Genomic DNA, 24,364 nt, shown 5'->3' on the forward strand with positions numbered 1-24,364 from the left:
ACTGTAAACAAACCTGCTCCAAAATACCATAGACACAATAATAATTATATCTAGACCTGGATAAGTCCAATTGCATTTATATTTTATTGCTTATCACTGTTTTTTCACTTTTTATAGGAAGGAAGGGATAGCTTATAGACAAAAAGACTTAGGGGGAGATTCAGTAATCCTCCGTGTAAGACTACATAAGTCTTAAATGGAAACGGCAGTCTAAGAGGAAGATGTCAGCGTACCATGCATATTCATGAGGGCGCGCTGACTCAACTGGAAGGCTAACACAGCGCGTGTAAGACTGCAGGGGGCGTGTCGGACTGCCGAGCAATCCAAATATCCACGCCCCTGCAACTATATAAATGTGAAAATGACAAGTGCAATGAGCGAGTCCGCTGAAATGTACACATAGCAAACAGTACACATCCCCACATACTAAACCCCTTTGTAATTGTAAAATGTAACCTTTTTATTTATTTATTTTTTTTAATAATTCCCGATATAGCTGCCAGTATTTGCACGTGTTTGCATGGGTGTGCCCATTGCTTAGCTACAGTTAGCAATTTCGACATCGAAGAGCATAATAAGAAGTGTTTATGCAAATTAAGCCAAATAGCAATAGCATAGTGGTAGAGCCTTCGCACAAAGAGGAGACATTCCCAGTTCTAGTCCCACCACTCCCCTTTCTATTTTATGTTTTAAATTAGTATATAAAATAATTCCTGACATATATGAATGAAATTTTAGTAAAAAGCATTGAAATGGCCTATGTATTAGTGAACAAAATGTATATATATAAATACAAGAAGGGGAGCAGCATTAAGGATATTGACATATAATTGCCCATAACTAAGCAGCGTTGTACCCAGCGCAATATAGTTGCCCATAACTAAGCAGCATTGTACCCAGTGCAATATAGTTGCCCATAGCTAAGCAGCGCTTACCTATTGCAACATAGTTGCCCATAGCTAAGCAGCGGTTTACCTAGCACAATTGGTTTGCATGGAGCTGTGCACCACACTAACCAGCGCACCGTCGGGCAATGTCAGGCAACTTGGAGCAACATAGAGCAACGTTGAGCAAAGTCGCGTAAACACAGCCACACCCCCTAGCCTGTCTGGACAATAGTAAAATAAAGAGCAATGACAAGGCTCGAACCCATGCCACTGTACACCATAATCAAAGTACTGAACCACTAAGCCATGACAGCTTAGCATACACATGCATTGTTAACATACATATACTTATAGCTGGAAGTTTAACCATTGCTAAGCAGGTTTGCTGTTAGCTGAGAATTTTCAAAAATGGCCAATCACAAATAAGTGTGGGAAATGAGGCATATTTAAGCTCCATAAGCAGGAATACTTGCCATAACTGGTTGTAGCTCCCATCTGCAGTCAGAATGGCCAGTGCTGGAGAGGGTACTCGCTTTCGAGTGCAACGGTGGGGCATCGAGGAGTCAAAATACATGGTTTGGCTCCTTGTCCACCATCATGAGTCAAGACTCCTGCAGGGCCAGTTTCAAGGGACGGAGTACAAAGCGGAGGCTTGGAACCAGTTAGCTCATGATCTCACCAGTGCCACAGGCTTCCCTCGGGCTGGTGAGCAGGTCCGTCACCACCATGCAGACCTGAAGAGATGGAAGCAGGACCAACTGAACCGATGGATACAGGAGGCCTGTGACATGCAAGATGCCCCACTACTGAGTAGGTAGCCATGGAATGAACTATGTAAGAAATGCTATTGTAGTCTATATGATGGATAGGTATGTCTCAATATCCCTTCATTTACTTCACAGCTGCAGGTGTTTGTGCTGTGAATTGGCAAGCCTATGCAGATAGGCTGCGCCACCAAGCAGGTTAGTAATTATTCTGCATGTATTATTATATAAAATAAGTGAGAGAGCTTGAAAAAGAGTGTTGTAACCCATTAATAAAGGTATAATAAGTCTTGAATAAAGTTTCTGCATGTATTGTAATATAAAATAAGTGAGAGAGCATGAAAAAGTGTTGTAACCCATTAATAAAGGTATAATAAGTCTGGAATAAAAGTATTCTACATGCACCAAAATATGAAATGAATGAGAGAGTCACTACAAAAGTGTGTAATATAATTAATAAAGGTATAATTCCTGGACGGTGTCCGTGTCATTTTCTTTGATATGTTGTTGTACCCTTGCATTATGGAAATAGTACAGTTGTATTAAGTGCTGTCAAGCCACACTTGTGTAGACCCATATAAAGTGGATGAAGGGAATGCCAGTAGCTCTTAAGAATATATACAGTCCTCAACTGTTGGTTCATGGCTAACATGTACAGGTTAATCTGGCACATGAGTAGCTTGTGATTGTGTTCCCCACAAATGTCAGTGTGCTGCTAGAAATGTAGGGGTCTGTTTAAATGTAGCTGATAATGTCACCTGAAGACAGCCAGATATGTAGATATATGAATATAAATGAAATATATAAATATGTAGCAGTAACATTGTGAACAACAGTTTGTGTAATAGAGATACAGGTCAGGTATATAAACAACTATCAAAACCCATTTCACAATTTAATGGACACTGCCTAGTGTAATAATACTTGTAGGGGATATATACCTGCAGTCAGTAGGAATGTAGAGTAAAGTTATAAGTATATATAAGTTGTTAATGGAGTGATCTTTTTACATCCTACTTTATGGTCATAAATAATGCCATTCCACACCTAAATGGGTATGTGTAATCCAAAAAACTTTCTTGGGACATATGTCTATTGGTTTATAAATATCTGCATGTACTTTGATGCATGTGCCCTGCCAGTCTTGGTGGCCTGTTGCCACCAATCAACCCTGCATGCTGTTGGAATGTCCACTGTTGTTCTAAATATGCATGTGTTATGCTTGCTGTTCAACTGTTGGAATTCTTGTGTGTTGGGTTAATGGGAATACTACTGCATGATGTTACAACTAATTTGGAATACTGTTGTCTGTTACTAACCCATATTGTCATTAAATCCTGCTAAACATAGAACGTATGGGAAGGCCGGTCCCAGTGGACCATCCTCTCCCACCTCAGCTGGCGATGGCACCTGGCACTAGCATGTCCGGTGCCCAGCCCGGGACCTCGTCCTCCGGTGGCCCTGTGCCACCTTCGGGTAGAAGCACTGCAGGGGATGGGGCTCATCCCCCCATGCAGGCGTGGCCAGAGGAGGGTCACCTATCACCCTCCAAATGGTCTGGGCTGTGGTACATAGGGAGATCAAGCGTTCAGTTGCTGATCCTCTACGCCAGCTCAAGGCAAGAGTGGCATGACTCATGGGTGAGCCTGCCCCTCCTACACAGCCCCCAGTACAGCCACCCTCCGGGCTGTGAAGGTGCAGTGGTGACTGCCCATGGGTGGGGATGTCAGTTCCACTGTTGCCATCTGTGGGCTCATGGGCCTGCGATTTCCAAACACCCTTCCCCGTCAATGGTGTTCACCCACCCCATGTGTCATATTCCACCCCTGTATGCATCTTGTTTGTCTTGTCTGTTAACCTCCCCTACCTACCTCCCCAAATATACCTACTTCCTGTACCTCACATTCCACTCTCACTTGAAAAAAAAAATAAAAAAAGGGCACTCTGTTCCCACAAAAAAATTACGCCCCATACATAGCTGCCCATTTTGCAGACATGTCTGCTGGACATGTGAACTGGTAATTGTAATTGGCTGTACAACATATTTTGCTGTCCTCACCCCTCTCTCAGGGCTGGAAGGTTTCAAATTTCACACCAAATTACACACATATGTACAGCTGTTGCTGATAAAGAAATGGGCAGCTATGGGCCTTTCCTACATCCTTCCTGCAAATCCCGAGCTTGTTTTCCTACTGTCCTACCTTCTTTGTGTCCCCTTTTTCACCACTTTCCTATCTCCCCATTTTGTTTTCTTTCAAAGAAATTAGCGTGGGTGTGCGCGAGAGTAAGCACTTTTAAGCAGTAGTAAGCGGGTGTGCACTTGTGTGAGCTTAGCTAAGCATGTGCGCGTGAAGCGCTAACCTGCTTACAACTGCTTAAAAGTGCCTTAGTCACTCTGAATGAAAAGGCCTGCAGTCTGCTCAGCAGCAAAATAAAATTCCTCTGTCGGTCTCGAACCTAGGACCTTGGAAACACTAGTCTGCATGACGTACCACTAAGCCATGACTGATATACACGAACTTTGTGCTGAAAGCAATATATCATGAAATAGTAGGACTGAATGTAAAGGGAATATAGGAAGGCTATTACACAAAGCTTTTCTTGTATCTTTACTTGCAATTCTTGTGGATTTGTATAACATTAGTATGAGAAGAGAAACAGCCATGCTAGTCGGTAGCTAGTAGGTAATAATGTGACAGTAGCACCTTGCAAACCACACACACTATCAAAGCAGGATAAACACTGCCATATTTGAATAGTTAAGAGGCCAGACCTCGCAACTGTGACTGATTTACAGGGATGTCCCTGATTTGAAAACAAATGTTAACTGTGCCCCACTGACTCCCTGTGAAATGTACTAACAGTAGGCAGAAAGGTGTGGAATCCCACGTAATGGTAACTGTCAATTACTGAAAGTATGCACTATTTGCATGTCAGAAATGGTGTAGTAATACATATGCTCAAAATACCCCACAGTCACAACTGCAGAATATCTGAAATATATCACGGGTGTATCCCACTGATATGTACCATTCCCTGAGGCTGATAAAAGATACACCTGAGAGTATCTGAGGCCTGCAAGTGTCACAAACTAACAGGCATATCATTCTGTCTGCTGTCACACACTCTGTGAATAGCTGTAGAATAGCTTCCACAAGCACACCCACATGTAGGTGTACAACCCACAAATATCAAAGGATGTATCCAACTAATAAAATAAGGACAGTATAGCAGTTTACAAGCGCTGCATGTGCCTGCTATCCATAACTGTTAGTACAAAGTACAAGGCCCCACTACTGCTCAGCAGCAAAATACAATACCCTTGTAGGTGTCAAGCCCCACACCTTGGCCAGACCAGACTGCATGCAGTACCACCAAACCACAACAAACATATAAGGAATTGCTGCTAAAAGAAATATAGCAAGCATTACAAGGAGTGAATGTAAATGGAAAATAGGAAAGCCATAGCAACACATTCCAGTACAGACACCTAGCAGGCATTCAAGGAGTGAATGTAAAGGCCAAATAGTGAAGCCATAGCAACAAATTGCATGAGCCACTGCTGTATACCAGTTACTCCACAAGTCCCACAGGAAAGCACATACTCCAATTTAAACAGTATTAGTATTACTAGGTGTCAATTAACATACATACTGAGAAGAATAAACTGGAGGAAGCAATAGTCAGGTGTCAGTACAACATGCATTTCAGTGCCTACAACATAGCCTGAAATATGAGAGACATACCAACCTTTACACTCACAGAACAATGTCCACAGCATACCAGCATGGTCCCTACCTTGAAAATCTGAAAGGGCTACGCCTACCTAACCTAACATTTTATAGCACTGTCCTGAAATCACAGTGAGAACTGCAATTACCACACAGCAGGCTGCATACAATTAGTAAATGCTGGTTAACAATTGGTGCAGAGGCCATCACATGCACATGTACATATACCTACAAAAGCAGCCTGTACTCCCAGTCCACACATGCAATACTTTCATTGCAACATCCGGAGGGAGAAACAGAGAGAGAGAGAGAGAGAGAAAAGAAAGAAAAAAGAAAAACAGAAAAATAGACAAACAGAAAAAGAGACACAGAGACAGCCACTAAAAATAAAGCTATAAAAAACAGCAAGCTAACCAGCAGCAGGCCACCAAGCAGCAAGCCATCACAAGCAGCAGTGACAAACAAAGGTAATGTAAACTAATAATCTAATAGTCTACATACTGTGAACCCTCCATATGTGTTAGCAGTCTGTATCTATATATATATATATATATATATATATATATATATATATATGAAGATGTGCATAGGGCAGGGGACATACAGCAACTGTTAATGAAGGCTGGACATACATATGTATGTGAAGGTTGCTATGTGCACATATCAATGTAGTTTGTAGTGCAACGTACAATGTAGGTTGTACAGTAATGGATGTGTAGCAGTATGTTAGTGTGTGTATTCATATGTGTAAATAAAAAGGTATATATATATATATATATATATATATATATATATATATATATATATATATATATGTATATGTATGTATATTTATATATGTATATATATATATATATATATATATATGTATACATAGATAGAGAAGGATGTAGAAATAGATAGACATATATAGATAGATAGTTAGAATATGTATATACATATATATGTAATAGACACATACATATATAGATATATATATAGATACATACACATATAAAGACAGATATGAATGTCTACAGATATGTATGTATATGAATATCTCTCTCTCTCTCTCTCTCTCTCTCTCTATATATATATATATATATATATATATATATATATATATATACTGAGAGAGGCACATGTGTGCAGATGTATTGCAACAGGTGCCTGGTGACAAAGGCATGGACTGAACACCAATGTGGATACTGGAGTACCATACCCCATTCCAAAACACTTACACCACTAACCACCACATATGTGGTTGCCTGCCTACTACTGGATGTGTCAGGAGGGAACATGGGAAACAAGTGTACAATAGCCTCCCCTTTGATATTCACAGTGGCACACTAGTCTTGTAATACCTGTACATGGTACGTGTCAGCAGAAATGGTGTGTCAGCTAGGGAAATGTAGGTCACTGTACCCCTCTACACCTCACAATGTCCTACACGGTATGTACCTCCCATGACAACTACACAAGGGGAGAAGGACAGTCATATCTAACAAACAGTGATAATGCCCTCAAACACATTACCTATGTAGAGTGACTGACAAAACCACAGATAGAGTGCCTCTCATACTACCTACACAGAGGTTACCACTGCTGGATATACATAGTTAAGTCACACACATAACAGTTGTCAAACAACCATGGTAACACCTCACAATATCCCCAGCCTAAATGACCTATGTCTGTCATCCTTGGCACCGCAGTAAAGAGCACATGGTGGAGGTACAGGTTCCTACCCACAAATAAGCCATACTCTGGAGTAAACCACACAGCATTAAGAAGCAAGGCTCCCCATTAGTAGATGTCAGACATACCCCTGTTGAATGTTATGCAGATAGGTAATATGCCATATGAGTCACCCTGTGTAACTGTTTGACAGGAGCAAGTACAATCACATGACATGTGTCCCAAGGGGCAGGGTAGCATAACAGTATGCTGCTGTAGGCCCAGGACCAATAGCATACTACCTGCCTATGACACAATGCACACACACATGTACTCATTGCAATACCAACTATGTGAGGTGGAATGAGTGTGCCACTGACTGTGTGCAAGGTCTGTAATGGTGTGATTGCTCTGCATGACTTTGTGTCTGTCATGGTAGTGTGTGTCCTTGGTGTGATGCCAGAGAAAGATGTGTCAGGTATTGGGATACAAACATACTACATTGCCATATGTTGTGCTGTGGTTCCCTGCATGTGACTGTGGTGTAGGTATGGTTATGGCAACAAAGACTACGGTGCATTACCAGTAAAATTTGTACTGTGCATTGCATGCATTGCATGGGTTGACAATGTTCCCCATACATTACCTTGATACAAACCCCCAGTGTGAGGCTGTGCATTTGACCTCAAACAGTGTGTCGACTGCTGGAGTATACTAGTTTGTTGTATGGAGTGTGCCAGGTATTGTCACACAGTTGTTGGCTGAGCACTGATATGTGGTCATTTACATGTGTATCCCCCAATAGACAGACAGATGCTATATATGGCAGTTCAGTGATATCCCTACAGTAGAGTATTATGTGTGCCATATCACTTGCTCACATATTTTTCTTTTCCTTCCAGGGTGATGGTGCACCAGTGCAACCCCACGTACTCTGCTGCAGAGGAAGAGGAGATACACCAGAGCCTGGTGCGGGATTTTGCCACACTCTTTCCCCGCACCAGCCAGAACCAGCAGGAGAGGGCTGCACTGTGGCAAGACCTTGTCCGTTGGGTAAACGACATAGGCATGCATAACCGGACATATGTGCAGGTACGCAATCACTGCAGTGATTTAATTAGAAATGTTCGTCAGCATGCGTCTGATATCCACAGGCAACAGCTTGCCACAGGTGGTGGGGTGGCTATACACCCCCCCCGCACCAGACTGGAGGGGCTCCTCCTAAGTGTTGTGGCTCCAGCCCAACAACAACATCCACACACATGTGTAATGATGGAGGCTGGAGTCACCCAGCATGAGGACTTGGAGCGTGCAGGTAACATGCCATATCTATAGTTGACAGTTCTCTACACTGGTAGTTTATGCATGTGTGAGGTGTGTACTGTGTTTGTAGCTGTTATCCTGGTAATTATTGTGCAAGAGTGATATTATCAATATCAGCAGTAGACCTGTGAAAGCCAACTGTTGTACTACTGAACTTTATCATACTCACAGTATCAATGGCACAGTTGTGCCCACTGACAATAAATGTCTTATTTGTGCAGGTCCCTCTGGTGTAACAGCAAGGCAGCCAATCCATGCTGGTGAGTGTGTAATAATGTTGGGAGGGTGGCTTAATGGCTAAGGTGTTTGCCTTACAAACACAAGGTGTGGGGTTTGAGTCTCACAAGGGATAATTGGCTAGGCTTAAAATGGCTCGCAAGGGCAGTTAGCTTAGTACTAAACTATGAACCTATGAACCTATGAACAATATCTTTAATACTAATGATAATAATAGTAATAATACCCTTAAACGGTATTGCTATGTGTTTGATTGCAGGTGTGTTTATGTCGGTGTGTTTGTATCTCTTGTACTGAGGAGTGTGCATGTGCGCATGTGCGCATGTGTGCATGTGTGCAAGTGTGCATGTGTGCAAGTGCCCATGTGTGCATGTGCGCATGTGTGCATGTGCCCATGTGTGCATATGTGCATGTGTGCATGTGTGCATGTGCCCATGTGTGCATATGTGCATGTGCGCATGTGTGCATGTGTGCATGTGCCCATGTGTGCATGTGTGCATGTGCCCGTGTGCATCTGTGGTAACATTGTGTACACATTGTAAACTGTGTTTCCTGTCTTCCTCTCACAGGTTCTGGTGTTGCTCTGGTGGTGTGCAGCAGGGAACCTGAATCCGCTGCTGGGGATAGTGATAATGATGATACCTGTGTAATGCCACATGGAGGTGTGCCAGGGTCCATTGTTGGTCAGCCAATCGACAGTACACAGCTGTCAACCCCATCAATGCGCACAGTCATCCTGCCAATACATCCATTGTCACCAATGTCCCTAGGTGATGGACAGCATACAGTGGGCATTAACCAGGGTAATGTGGTATCAGTGGCACATGCATCCCCTCACAGCAGCCATGGCCAGAGTCCTGACATGGTACCACACAGGCAGATGTCCAGGAGTTCTCGTGGGAGCATCCGTGGTCATACTGCCCCTGTCAGACGTGCCCACAGAGGTCTTTCAACCTCAGCTATGTTCCGGGCTGTAATGCAGGCACAGTCACGTATGGAACAGTACACCAGATAGGGTCTGAGGGAGCTGAGAGCACATCGCACTGCTATGAATGACACTATGCATGACGTTGCGACTGCCATCCGTAATTTCACCGAGGTCATTGACAGACATTGGGGGGACACATTAGATCTGTTCCACAACTACATGTCCATGAGCCAGGGCAATGCAGGACGGTTGAGGCGTCGACGTAGACATATGCCAGCAACAGCAGCAGCTGGCAGTCTTCGCGGATGACAACAAACCCGCAGCCGCTCCCATAGTGCCAGTACCTGCCCTAGCAATGCTGGGTCTGTGCTGTCATCAGACCGCCCTAGGAGACCACGTGCACGTGGCTCTGGACAGTCCCAGCAGGGACATGTCTCCAGTTATCAACCAACTGCTTCTGATGAGAGTACCCAGTCTGGCTTAATACCTGATACTGTCCGTAGCACCCCTGCCAGGCACAGGTACCATGTCTGTGGCCAGAGACAGTGATGTGTATGACCTGGCAGGTACAGTCTGTGGCTGTCCACAAACACCCGTATATGGCAGCCATGAGGTGGAACTGTGTGCATGCATACACACATGCATAATGCTAACACCTAGGGCTAACACATACACGCACACACTGTATCAACATTGCCCCATCTTGTGCTGTTGTCCCCCACTAACACACACACACATACATGTCGACTGGTTGTATCAGTGGCAGACTCAGGCATACCAAGTACACACCCTGTGCATATGATGAAACTGTGCCACCTCCTGCAATCTGTAACATTGATGCAGGAACAGGTTAACATGGTGCTGATGCACAGGGTGACTACATAGAAGTGTAGTAATATTATCATGTTGTCAACAGTACAGTGTAATGATATCATTGTAGGTATATCCCAGCATGCCTGATGCATTAACAGTATGATTGTCATTGTATTGTTTGGTACACCCCTATTAATTACCATAGTGTAATGTCTGCACATATTTGCATTCTGGTGGTAAGGCTGTAAACAGAAGGCCACCTACAGGGGATAAGAAAATGGAAGTAATGATACTCAATGATGGACATGTAAACCACAAGATGCATGCAGTTCAAACTCTACTCTGCATGGAGAATGTTGATATCTGTGCAGTAATAGACAACAAGTTCAAGACTCCCAAGAGCACCCTAGCACTACCAGGTTACACCTCATACCGTGCTTGACAGCCCCAAAACACAGAACTATGACAGGAGGGTGAGTCTCATTAAATGTCAAGGATACTGTGGTGGCAGGACAGGTAGCATACATCCTACTAAGTTGGGAACTGCTGATTGAGGGCTCAGTGTCTGTTATTCTAAATGTGTATTAGTTCTGGTTTAAGCACTTGGGCTTCAGGCCAGTTATTTTACATTACAAATGTTCGTGGTCTGCACTCTTGTGGGAGGAGAGGCTGGACTCTGCTCGTCTGAGCTGGGAATTTCTGGCTAAAGGCTTATAGTGCCTGCATATTTGAACTGTTTCTTACTGAAATTGGTACACCTTGTTTGCTGAAGCATAGACTAGATCCAGGCCTGCTGAATGTAGCTTTGTTTGTATGCTTGTTTGTTTGCTATTTTCCTGAAACACTAATTCCACCTGAAACTCAGATTTACAGTGCCTCTGTGGATCCCTAGTGACATCTGCATTGCTTACTGTACGTATTTCCTTGTTTCACTTGACAGAAAGTTACTGTTTGTCATTTTTGCATTTAAGTTACCTGTAACACATTGCATTTGACTTACCTGGCACTTGCTCACTAAAGCATTTATATATGCCAGCACTAACAAATTAAAAGCACTACACCCTCACAAACTCCCCTTGAGTACCTTGTTCCCCATTGGCCCTTTTTGTTGTCAATTATAAAGGAATGCCCAATACTATTCTAGCATGTCCAAAGGTCAGTTGTCAATCTCCTCTCTGGTCCAGCTGGTGAATCTGGGAATCTAGAGGCAATGTTACAACTGCCTCATGTACACAGACAATCCTCTCCTCCTCCCAACAAATTCCAACACATGTGAGAGATGCAACCATATAGCCAAACTGGAGGCTAAGCTCTCTCAACTCAGTACTGGTGAAACCTGTCATGAGGAGAAGGAAACCACAGTCACTACAATTCCAGTCTCACATAGACCTACCACGACAGCAATCCAAACACATAAACACACGAAAACATACTCGGAGTCTCTAAATAAAATTCTGCCTAAGCAGCAGACACCTCTAAAGCAGACACACAAGCAACCGCTACCCCAGAACAGAACACATGCAACACATAGCTCACAAAGCCAGTGTGCCAAACATTCACAGCCCTGAAGGCTAAACAACACACCTGATACACTTGTAATAGGTGCCTCTATCATCAGGTACACTGACGTCCTGCTCACCAGGCTGAACAAGGAGAAGGTCATGGTGAGATGCCTGTCAGGTGCTATGATCCGCCACATAACACAAGCACACAGGTCACTCCAAGGCATGTACAAATATGACTCAGTCAGTGTCCATGCCAGTGTGAATGACCTGAGACGTACCTCCCTGGACTACATGATAAGAGACATAGAGGAGCTCTCTGAGCATGTGGCCCAGGCTGGTATGACCCTGACCTTGAGTAGCATCTTACCCTCACCAGGAATGATGCCAAAATATGAAGACAAGATGATCAATTTCAACAATTGTCTTAAGTTTTGGTGTCATTCAAAGGGGATCCAATGCCTGTCTGCCTGGGATGACATGCTCGACATGCCACGATGCTTTGCTAGGGATGGCTTGCACCTGTCACCTATGGGCTTTCGGATATTGGCAAAGGCTCTTGCTACCCCCATAGTGCCTTTTGTAGGCAAGGCTCAAAAGACATAACCACCTCCATAGGTATCACAAGGGATAGGAAACTAATAGTAATGCTACTCAACGTCAACAGTGTAAACCTCAAGATGCATGCACTGGAAACTGTCCTTAGCATGGAGAACATCAATATCTGTGCAGTAACAGAATCCTGGTTCACGGCTCCCAAAAGCACCCAAGAACTGCAAGGTTATACCTCATACCATGCTTGTCGGCCCCAAAACTTGCACCGAACCAGAACAGGAGGGGGAGTATCAATATTCATCAAAGATACACACACCTCCAGGTTGGTGGCACAGCATGAAGCATCAGAGACTATCCATGTGCAACTAACAGTGGGTAAAACTGCCTTCCAGTTCATAGCCTGGCACACACCACCCCTCCCAAACCCAGGAACCCCACTTGGCCTTCCTGATAACACTGGAAATATGAAGGTCTCTCCAAACACCATTATATTGGTGGACTGCAACTACCCAAACATAGACTGGGAGCATTACTCTAGCTCCAACACCCTAGCTCAAAGGTTCCTAGCATTTATACACTCAAATGCTATGGAACAAATTGTTACCATTCCCACAAGAGGGGGAAACATACAGGACCTGTTCATCACCAACATGGGGACTCTATGCTCCAGACCAGAAGTGTACCCCTCACTGGTAAGATCAGACCATAAACTAATCTCACTGGATATTCACATCCCAACCCCACCCCCTGCCCACAAAACCACAGTGTAAAACTTCTCTACAGCAAATTCCACTCCCTTCAAAACTGAGGTGGAATCCTTCAAAGCCCCCGGGCCTGTGGAAAATACGGCCCAGACCACAGAATCCTTCATAAACGCATTCTATGAACACCTTCAGGAATTCATGGATCATGCAATCCCAAATAAAAACAAGACCCAATCCTACAAAGGCAGACGTCCTGTCTGGTGGACCACAGCCATAACCAAACTATACAATAGAAGGAGGAAGCTACTACATGATAGAGAAAAACCACAAAAAGGGGAGGCATCTCTGTTCAGTGTTAGCAAAATACTACGGGCACTCATAAAATCGTCTAAGGACAGCTTTGAGAGATGAAATGCACAGGACACTAAGGATAAACATAAGGCTTTCTTTAGTTATGTTAGGAACCTGGGTGGGAATTCCCAGATATGCTCAGAATTAATCCAAAATGACAAAAGACTACACCGAACCCACAGACATTGCCAACATCCTAGCTGACAGGTTCAGTGCAAACTTCTCCACCCCCTCCCCACCAGAAGAGCAAATATCTAACCCAGCAGAGTGCTGCCCCCCTGACATCTCAGATGCTCAGGTAAGAGCCGCCCTCTCCAAAGCAAATAACACAGCATCAATGGGACCAGACGGTGTCCTGGGCTGCATCCTATATGAACTCCAAGATGAGCTGAACCCAATCATAAAACTACTGTTCAATCTCAGCCTTACCACAGGTTATGTACCCAAAGAGTGGCATACAGTAATAGTGGTCCCTCTCCACAAAGGTGGTGCCTCAACGGATCCTGGAAACTATCACCCCCAGAAGCCTGAATAGCTTGGTCTGCAAAGCTATGGAAAGGATCATCATGGACCTCATACATAAAGATATTGGGGACCTACAGACACTGGATCCTACCCAGTGTGACTTTAAGGGCAGATCCTGCCTCTTATACCTGGTTGATTTCTTTGAAACAGTCACCAAGGCCATTGACAAGGGGAAGGTGGTCCACACAGCCTACCTGGACCTCGCAAAAGCCTGCAATACAATACCCCACTTGGGCATTATAGATAAGCTCACCAGCTTAAATATACACCCCTATGTCACTAGATAGGTTGCAAACTGGCTCAAGGACAGAACCCACATGGTTAGAATTGATGGAGCCATGTCAGACTCCAAACCAGTTACAAGTGGTGTCCCACAAGGCTCAGTCCTGGGACCTCTCCTGGTAAGTATATATGTCTCGGAGGTACAGGCCAACACGGAAGGACTGTGGCTGACCAAGTTCATGGATGACCGCAAACTGGGCACTATAATTGACTCTCCAGCCGACACAACCATCCTCCAAAAGGGCCTCATAGAAACAGACAACTGGTGCCAGAGCCATGGCCTCAAGCTAAATGCCACAAAGTGTATAGTCTTCCCCTTTGACAAAAACAAAGTGGCCACAAATGACTACATAGGTGGTAATCCATTACGTATGGAAGAAGTAATTAGGGACATGGGGACCGAAGTTGATAGCAATCTCTCATTTGATGACCACGTGGCCAAAGTGGTTAGAAAAACATTTTATATAGCCCACCTAATCATGACAGGATTCACATCTAGATCATGGGAGGTTATCGTGCCTCTTTACTCATCCCTCATCAGGACCATAATTGAGTACAATGCCCCTTTTGGTATTTACCTTAACAGATACCTGCAGCAACTGGAAGGACCACAAAAGTACCTCACCAAGAGGATCAAAGGGCTCAAACAGATGCCATATGCTGCCCGGTTAACATAACTCCATACTCAGTGGCATACCGCCTGCTCAGAGGTGATCTGTGCCAGACGTATAATGCCATGTCCAACCCGGAAGTAATGGACATGCTGCACCTCAGCAAATCAAACTCCCATCGAGCTTTGCGCTCGAGAGACTTGAACCTCAGCACTGACATCAATAGGACATGCTGGAGGGACAGATTCATAACCCAGAGGCTCCCTTCATTCTGGAATAAAATCCCAGTCCACATTAGGCAGAGTCCCTCATTGACTATCTTCAAGAGGAATCATGATGAGTGGATGGGGGATTGTAGGTGTACCCCGGGTATCACTTCTGTGTCAATGTTAGACAGAGGCACAATGTACTAACCTCAGAAAAGGGCATAGCAACATTAATCTAAAATGGGTGGCGAAAGCCAAACGCACTCTGGCTCGGCTTATAAATGAAATCCAAACAGCACACCTCGCACGTACAGCATGCTTGGCCAAACCAATCAACAAGAAACACTAGAGGCCAGCATGAGTAGTTCCACGACTTTTATTCGTAAAATAATGAAATACTGCAAAAGGACATAATAATGTCCAAATAACAACACTCAAACTAGTTTCGGCTACTGCCTTCTTCAGTGAGAGAAAATAAAGAAAGAATTATTTCAACCAGCAAACCAGTAGTCTTTATATATTTTTTACCCAGCCAATAGCAAAAGAAGGTATAGTCCATACCCTCTAAATAATTCATTAGTTGACAACCAGGCTGCAGTAAACAAAAAGTAAATGAAGACATATTTTGGGATGTCCTTAACAATAATCTGATGTTTTAGTATATACCATAAATTATATGCATTAGTATAGCAAAAAAACATTAGTAAATGAGTGAATTATCCATGTGAACATACACAATTAAACCATGGGTGAAAATAAAACAACAAGGCTATATATATTATTATATATTACTAAATCAACACTGTCTCTGAGTCCTATAGTTTTATAATAATAGATAAATAAATAAAGGAGTATATTAATCATAAATGGTCATTAAGACCTGGTGGAAATAGGGCTCCGAGATGAATAATCCAACACTTTTCTTTGTGGCTAAGTATACTTGGCCATCCTTGTTGATTGTGCCTGTTGCCTGTAATTTTATTAATGACTGTAAACATGAATTTTGCCGTAGGGTGTTTAATAGTATGTTGGTAAAGAGCATTCATCAATTTCATATTACGAATGTCACTCCAATGTTCCCCTATTCTTATTCTTAGTGATCGTGAAGTTTTGCCCACATAGAAAGCAGAACACTGACATGTTGCCAGGTATATAACCCAGCTGCTTGAGCAATTACCAAATATCCTGACATCATAAACTTTACTTGTATTGGAACTGGTAAATTGTTTAAGCTGGTTCACTTGACTACACAAAGTGCAGTGGCCACAAGGGAAAGTTCCCAAGAGTTCATCCCCTATTATAGTCAATTGTTTGTATTTGGCCCCTCCACTCTCTCTCTGTTTGTAGTGTGAAAATAATGATCCCAAGGTTTTACCTCTCCTATATGATAGTTGACATTTGTTACCCAGAATACTACGAAGACAGTCATTAGCTAATAGAATGTTCCAATTGTCATTCAGAACATTCCTAACCACCTGGTGGTTCCTACCAAAGGTGGTAATGAACCTGATAGTGTTATCTTTTGGGTTGTGTGTGTGGTCCTTGTATTCCAGCAAGGTTTTCCTATCTTGTTTGTCTGTCCATGCACTGGCGGATGCAATATCAAAATTGCAATATCCCCTGTCCAGGAATCTATTCTTCAGATCTACTTTATCATTCTCATAATCAATATTTGAAGAACTGATCCGTTTAATTCTCAAATATTGAGATTTGGGGATATTGCGGATGGTGTGGCGTGGATGCATACTAGATGCATGAAGTAATGAATTGAATTGTGGATATTTACGATGAATCTTAGTACTTAGGGTATGGTCCTCATTCTGATACACAGTAACATCCAAAAAATCAATTTGATCAGTATGAGAAGTAATAGAGAACTCGATACCCCATATATTGCTGTTAAGATATTCCACAAATTTAATAAGGTATGTTGAATCTGCACGCCACACCATCCAACAATCATCAAGATATCTCCGCCAGATATCGATTTCCACCAAATAAATGTTATGCATGGGATTATAAATAAGGCATTCCTCAAGATAGGCCATAAAAAGATCTGCATATATGGGGGCAAAAGAGGTCCCCATGGCCGTACCTTGCAATTGCCAGTAGCACTCCCCTTGAAAATAAAAAACATTTTTGCTAAGCACATGCTCTGACATACAGATAAGCAATGTATTGAATCCCGGTGGATACAGTTCAGCCTTGTTCAACCAATGTTGTAGTGCCTGCAACCCTGCCCAGTGTGGTATGCTTGTGTACAAGGACTTTACATCAAGTGTGCACATCAACCATTGAGGCTCAAGTTGTGTGTCTTCAATAATTTTCAAAAATTCTGTTATATCCTGTATTCTTGCCCTTACATGTCCCAGGAGTGGTTTAAGATGTTGGGTTAAGAATACCAATAATGGTTCTGTGAGTGAACCATTACCTGATACAATAGGCCTACCTGGAGGATGAGTAATGGATTTATGTATCTTTGGGAGTAGATACAGAATTTGCTTAGATGGATCCTTAACTTTAAGGTGTTGTGCTGTTTTAATGGGGATAATACCTTCTTCCACTGCTGAGTCAAGAAATGCATCAATCTCCTTTTTGAACCGATGTGTAGGATCAATACCCATGTACATATAACATTTGGAGTCAGATAGTTGTCTGAGTCCCTCTTGGACATAATAATTCATATTTAGAATAACCACAGCTCCTCCCTTGTCAGCTGGGAGTATAGCAATGTTGTGATTTTGCCTAAGTTCAGTAAGTGCCCTCTTCTCAGATGAGTTGATATTGTCTTGTGAAATGTGACATTCCAAATGGGGGAATCGTAAATCCTTAAGTACTGCCTGTTGAAAGATGGCAACATTTTTATTCATGGGTGGTTGAAAAGTAGATTTTTGAAATGTAAATCCAGCAGATCTTTGAGTATTTGATATATCTTGTTCTGAAAAAAATATTTTAAGGTTAAGTCACGACAATAATTCAACACATCCAATGCAATTTGATATTGATCAGAGAAAAAACTAGGTACAAAGCCCAATCCTTTATTAAGTATTTTGTATTGGTCATCAGTCAGTACAGAATCTGATACATTTAGAACATTATTGAACTTCGTTGTTACTGTTTCAGTAAGGACTGAATCAGTCCTGTCATTGATTCTGTTCCTATTTTGATTGGCATGTTTCCTCCCCCCTCTATATTTCCTGCCTCTCCTAAAGGGATATTGGTATTCATTTTTTGCTTTAATGGTGAGTTAACCAATGTTCCACCCTCACTGTCGGTATATGAGGACTCCTCCCCTGATGTACTGGTATAAGATTTGTCCCTATGTTTAAGTATGGATCTTGGTCTCTTTCTGGTCCTACCCCTGGTCGTTCCTTGGACTGAGTCCTGAAATCTCACAGTCCTCTGTATTTGAAATGGGTGTCCCTTATTGTAGTCCATAACATCCCTGTTGAATTTTTTAACTTTTCTGTCCCTTATCATTTTGTCATATGTGGTTAGTTCCTTGGACAACCTATCAACTGAGTCATGATAATTGGTGCTGGACTGGAATTCTTTACACTCAGTACTCAAATCCTTGACTTCGGATACACATAAGTCAATGATCCTTTCATAATAAGAGGCTAAGATTTTAACAAAAATCATAGAGCCATTTTGCAATGCCTGTTCCCATTCATCAGTCAACCTCTGTTCAGATCTGCTGACTATTGGTCATAACTTTATACGAATGCCTCTGGGGACCATATTTTTATGCAAATAGGCCCTAAATAGCCTGAGGTGCCATATATTAGCTCTCAGCCCTTTAAGGCCTTTCTCTAAATTTCGAAATGCCAATTCGCAACCATCAGAAATATTACAATTTGGTTGACTTTGGTTGTTGCTTGGGATTTGGTCTAATCCAAACACACCAATATCTTCCCTATCAGCACACAACCCGTCCAATATTTTATTCAAATCCATAATTTAATTTTGTATGGGTTGTCCAAAAACTAATGTCACAATAGTTCAAATAAAGGGTTCCTCAGTAAATCTCAATGGAAAGACCAGGGGCAGGGCCAGAAAAAGTGACCAATCTGTTCCACACAATAAATGTAGAATAGTATCTATGGATAATACATAGGACAAATCAAACCAGAACTGTTAAGTAAAACTAATATGATATATGTATAAAATGGCTATACATTCCTATCTCCATGATAGTATTCAGGGAAGCAGAGTATAATAATAAGGCACCTGTGCATTCAATAACACTTATAACACATTCTACAATTGGGGATTCATTAGCGTTGTTCTATTCTGTTATTAAAAGTGTTATTAATTAGTGATCCTTCAGAAAAAAGTTATAACAACACTTCATCAAAATGAACTTAGGTGATACACTGTTGTGATATTATCAAAGATCACATACTCATTGTCCTACTATATGTTCATAAATCTGAAGTCAAAAACCCAATATTAATGATCAAAAATGATAAACACAGTAGGTTCAAAATAACAACATCTGAATAGCACTTATAACATATAAATATGAAAAAATCCCCTCAAAACACAGTATTGTGATGTGTTAATGTGCCCTAATAACAATATTAAATTATTAAGTAAAGACCTGTTAGCTATCCCTGAAAATGATACATTGATGACTGACAAATAAGCAAAATCATGTCTAAAATGTAATTAGAAATGGTACGCCCAAAGTTGTATCAACATCCTTACCATTCCCAATAGTTAACCAAAAATATCCAAAACTGCAATCCTCATATTGTATATATGCAAAATGACATTCATAAACAATATGCCTAAAAAAGCATGCCTCGACGGGCTCAACGACATTTAAATGTCCATAAAGTATTTTAAAGTCCAAACTTCGGGTGAAAGATAGACCAAATAATGTTCCTCACAGATTAATGGCGTGCTTCCAGATGAACCATAGGCCCTCCACAGTGTAATTCCAATGCGTAAGCGCTGTAATTCACAAAATCAATTGTCAATATGTAGAAATCATTCGTTGTTTCACCTTACTTAAGAAATCATAAACAACCCCAAATGTCTAAAAGAAGCCTGTTTTGTATAAAATATTCAGTACCTGAATTTCCGCATAAACACTCGCTCCTTATCGCGAAAAGCAGTAATCGCACATCTACGTTGATTCACCCACAAGCCCAGATAGCCAAAAAATAAATAAATAGTTCCTAAATAGAATATAAATCCAAAATTTGCTGGTATAATCCTGGTATAACGCTGGTATAGTAAAATAGTATTTCAGGGAAGGAGTCCTCTCCTACCGAAAGTGGAACTAAACGCCAACAGCGAGAGCCAACAAACCAAATCCAAACAGCACGCCTCGCACATACAGCATGCTCGGCCAAACCAATCAACAAGAAACACTAGAGGCCAGCATGAGTAGTTCCACGACTTTTATTCGTGAAATAATGAAATACTGCAAAAGGACATAATAATGTCCAAATAACAACACTCAAACTAGTTTCGGCTACTGCCTTCTTCAGTGAGAGAAAATAAAGAAAGAATTATTTCAACCAGCAAACCAGTAGTCTTTATATATTTTTTACCCAGCCAATAACAAAAGAAGGTATAGTCCATACCCTCTAAATAATTCATTAGTTGACAACCAGGCTGCGGTAAACAAAAAGTAAATGAAGACATATTTTGGGATGTCCTTAATAATAATCTGATGTTTGGTATATACCATAAATTATATGCATTAGTATAGCAAAAAAACATTAGTAAATGAGTGAATTATCCATGTGAACATACACAATTAAACCATGGGTGAAAATAAAACAACAAGGCTATATATATTATAATATATATATTACTAAATCAACACTGTCTCTGAGTCCTATAGTTTCGGAGCCCTATTTCCACCAGGTCTTAATGACCATTTATGATTAATATACTCCTTTATTTATTTATCTATTATTATAAAATATACATCGCCTCTGAGTAGGCAGTATGTGACTGCATACAGCTGGGGTGTCTTCAGCCAGGCAGCATATGACAAATGTTTGAGACCCTTTATCCTCTTGGTGAGGTACTTTTGAGGTCTTTCTAACTGCTGCAGGTGTCGGGTAAGCTACATTCCAAATGGGGCATTGTACTCAATTATGGGCCTGATAAGAGAAGAGTATAGGGGCACAATGTCCTCTCTTGATGTAGATGTGAATCCTTTCATGATAAGGTGGCCAATATAGAAGGTCTTCCTAGCCACGTTGGCAATGTGAGTGTCACATGAGAGGTTACTGTCCACTTGTGTCCCTAGGTCCCTGATTACTTCTTCCATACGTAATGGATTACCACCTATGTGGTAATTTGTGAGTACCTTGTTTGGTATTTGGAGAGACATTCATACTCTCCAGTGTCTTCAGGAAGGCTGAGTGGGGTTCCTGGGTTTGAGAGGGTGGTCTGTAGCATGCTACAAACTGTACAGCAGTTTTACCTACGGTTAGCTGCACATGGATGGTCTCCGATGCTTCGTGCATTGTCAGTAACCTGGACGTGTGGGTATCTTTGCTGAATATGGATACTCCCCCTCCTTTTGTGGTTTGGTCCAGGTTTTGGGGCCAAAAAGCATGATATGAGGTATAACCTGGTAGTGCTGGGGTGCTCTCAGGAGCCTTGATGCAGGTTTCCGTCACTGCACAGACATCTATGTTCTCCATACTGGGGAGGGCCTCGAGAGCATGCATCTTGAGGTTTAGACTTCTGGCATTGAGCAGCATTACCCTTATGTTTTTTCCACTTATGTTTTCTATGGAGGTGGGTTTGTCTTTGCAGCCTTACCTACAAAAGGCACTATGGAGGTGGCAAGAACCTTAGCCAATATCCAGATGCCCAGGGGTGACAGGTGCAAGCCATCCCTGGCAAAGCAGCGTGGCTTGTAAAGCATGACATCCCAAGCAGACAGACATTGGATCCCCTTGGAATGACACCAGTAATTGAGCCAATTGTTAAAGCTGATCATTCTGTGTTTGTACTGTGGCATCATTCTTGGTGAGGGTAGGATGCTGCTCAGGGTCTGAGTCATACCAGCCTGGCCTACATAGTCTCTTTTCATGTAGTCCAGGGAAGTTCATCTCAGGTCATTCACACTAGCATGGACAATGACTGAGTCATATTTGTACTTGCTTTGGAGTGACCTGCGTGCTTGTGTTATGTGGCAGATTGTAGCAGCCTACAGGGAGCTTACTGTACCCTTTTCCTTGTTCAGTCTGGTGAGCGGGACATCAGTGTGTCTGACTATGGAGTCACCTATTACAAGTGTATCAGGCATGTTGTTTGTCCTTATGGGCTGTGACTGTTTGGCACACCGACTTTGTGTACTATGTGTTGCATGTGCTATGTTTGGAGGTAGTGTTTGCTTGGGTGTCTACTTTGGAGGCCTCTGTTGATTTGGTGGATTTTTAATTAGAGCCTCCGGGAATGTTTTTGTGTGTTTATGTCTTTGGTTTGCAGTTGTGATAGGTTTATATGAGACTGGGTTTGTGGTGTGTGTGGTTACCTTCTCCTCCTGACTAGTTTTGACAGTACTGAGTTGAGAGAGCTCAGCCTCCAGTTTGGATAAATGGTTGCATCTCTCACATATATTTGTATTTCTTGGGGGGGAGGGGGCTGTCTGTGTACATGGGGCAGGTGTAACATTGCCCAAGATTCACAGATTCAACTTGTTGTAGCTGGCCTTAGTGGATTTTATGAGTGGCCATATTTTATTGCCATAATACTGATCAGAGATTACTTCCCTTTTTGGGTTTGCTCTATCATGTAGTAGCTTCCTCATTCTCTTGCATGGTTTGGTAATGGCTGGGGTCCACCATGCCAGATGCCTGCGTGTATGGAATTGGGCCTTGGTTTTATTTGGGATTGCATAATCCATGCATTCCTGAAAGTGTTCATAGAATGCATTTATAAAGGGTTCTGAGGTGTGGTCCATATTTTCCACAGGCACAGGGCCTTTAATGGATTCCACATCAGTTTGGAGGAGTGCAACATTTCCTTTACACATGTTTTTCACTGTGGTTTTTTGGCCAGGGACTGTGGTCAGGATGTGAATATCCAGTGTGATTACTCTATGGTCTGATCTTACCAGTGAGGGATACACTTCTCATCTGGCCATAGAGTACCCATATTGCTGATTATCACATCCAGTATGCTTACCCCTCTTGTGGGAGTGGTACGTTGTTCCTGAGCATTTTGGTTTATGGGTTCTAGGAACCTTTGGCCTAGGGTGTTGGAGCTGGAATAATGCTCCCAGTCTATGTTTGAGTATTTTCAGTCACCCGATATAATGTTGTTTGGAGAGCTTGATATTTCCATGTGTTCCAACGTAGGCCAAGTGCAGTTCCTGGCATTAGGAGGGTAGTCTGTAGCAGGCTACAAACTGGGAGGCAGTTTTAGCCACTGTTACTTGACCATGGATAGTCCATACTGCTTCTTGTTGTGGTACCAACAAGGGGGTGTGGTTATCCTTGACAATTATTGCTAGTCACCCTCCTTTTGTAGTTTGTTCCATGTTTTGGGGCTGTAAAGCATGGTATGAGGTGTAACCTGGTAGTGTTAGGGTGCTCTTGTGAGCCTTGACCCAGTTTTCTGTTACAGAACAGATATCAACATTCTCCATGCTGAGGGGAGTTTAGACTGCATGCATCTTGCAGTTTAGACTTCTGGCATTGGGTAGCATTACGTCTAGGTTCATATCCCTTGTGATACCTATGGAGGTGGGTTTGTGTTTTGAGCCTTACCTATTCAAGGCACGGTGGAGGTGACAACAGCCTTTGCCAGTATCCAAAAGGCCAGGACTGATAGGTGCACGCCATCCCTAGCAGGTGGAGCATCGTGTCTTGCTCAGCATGTCATCACAGGCTGGCACGCATTGGATCCCCTTTGACTAACAGCAATACTTAAGCCAATTATTGTAATTGATCATCTCATCTTCATATTGTGGCATCATGCTTGGTGAGGGTAGGATGTTAGTCAGGGTCATCATGTTTGCATATACTACATGGTGTTACATTGCTTAACACATGGCAATCATGCCTCAGGTGGTGCTGCAGGGCTGTCTATGTTGGATGCACATACTACACTCCCTGTACATGTTTGAAAGCAGGTTGTGTCAACTTAGGCATCCCTTTTACTATATGTGTGAGTCAGCGACAGGTATCATTTCCAGGGTTCCTACTGAGCCAGTGTATGTGCTATGCGTTCCCGCTTTGCCAAGGCCAAGGCATACTGGGCATGCCTCCTTCTGCCTACTGGGGCAGGCTCAGGTTGTTCCTCCTCC

Source organism: Protopterus annectens, chromosome 9.part0 (genome assembly GCF_019279795.1).
Source record: "Protopterus annectens isolate FY-2018-M chromosome 9.part0, PAN1.0, whole genome shotgun sequence".
Classification (NCBI taxonomy): Eukaryota; Metazoa; Chordata; order Ceratodontiformes; family Protopteridae; genus Protopterus; species Protopterus annectens.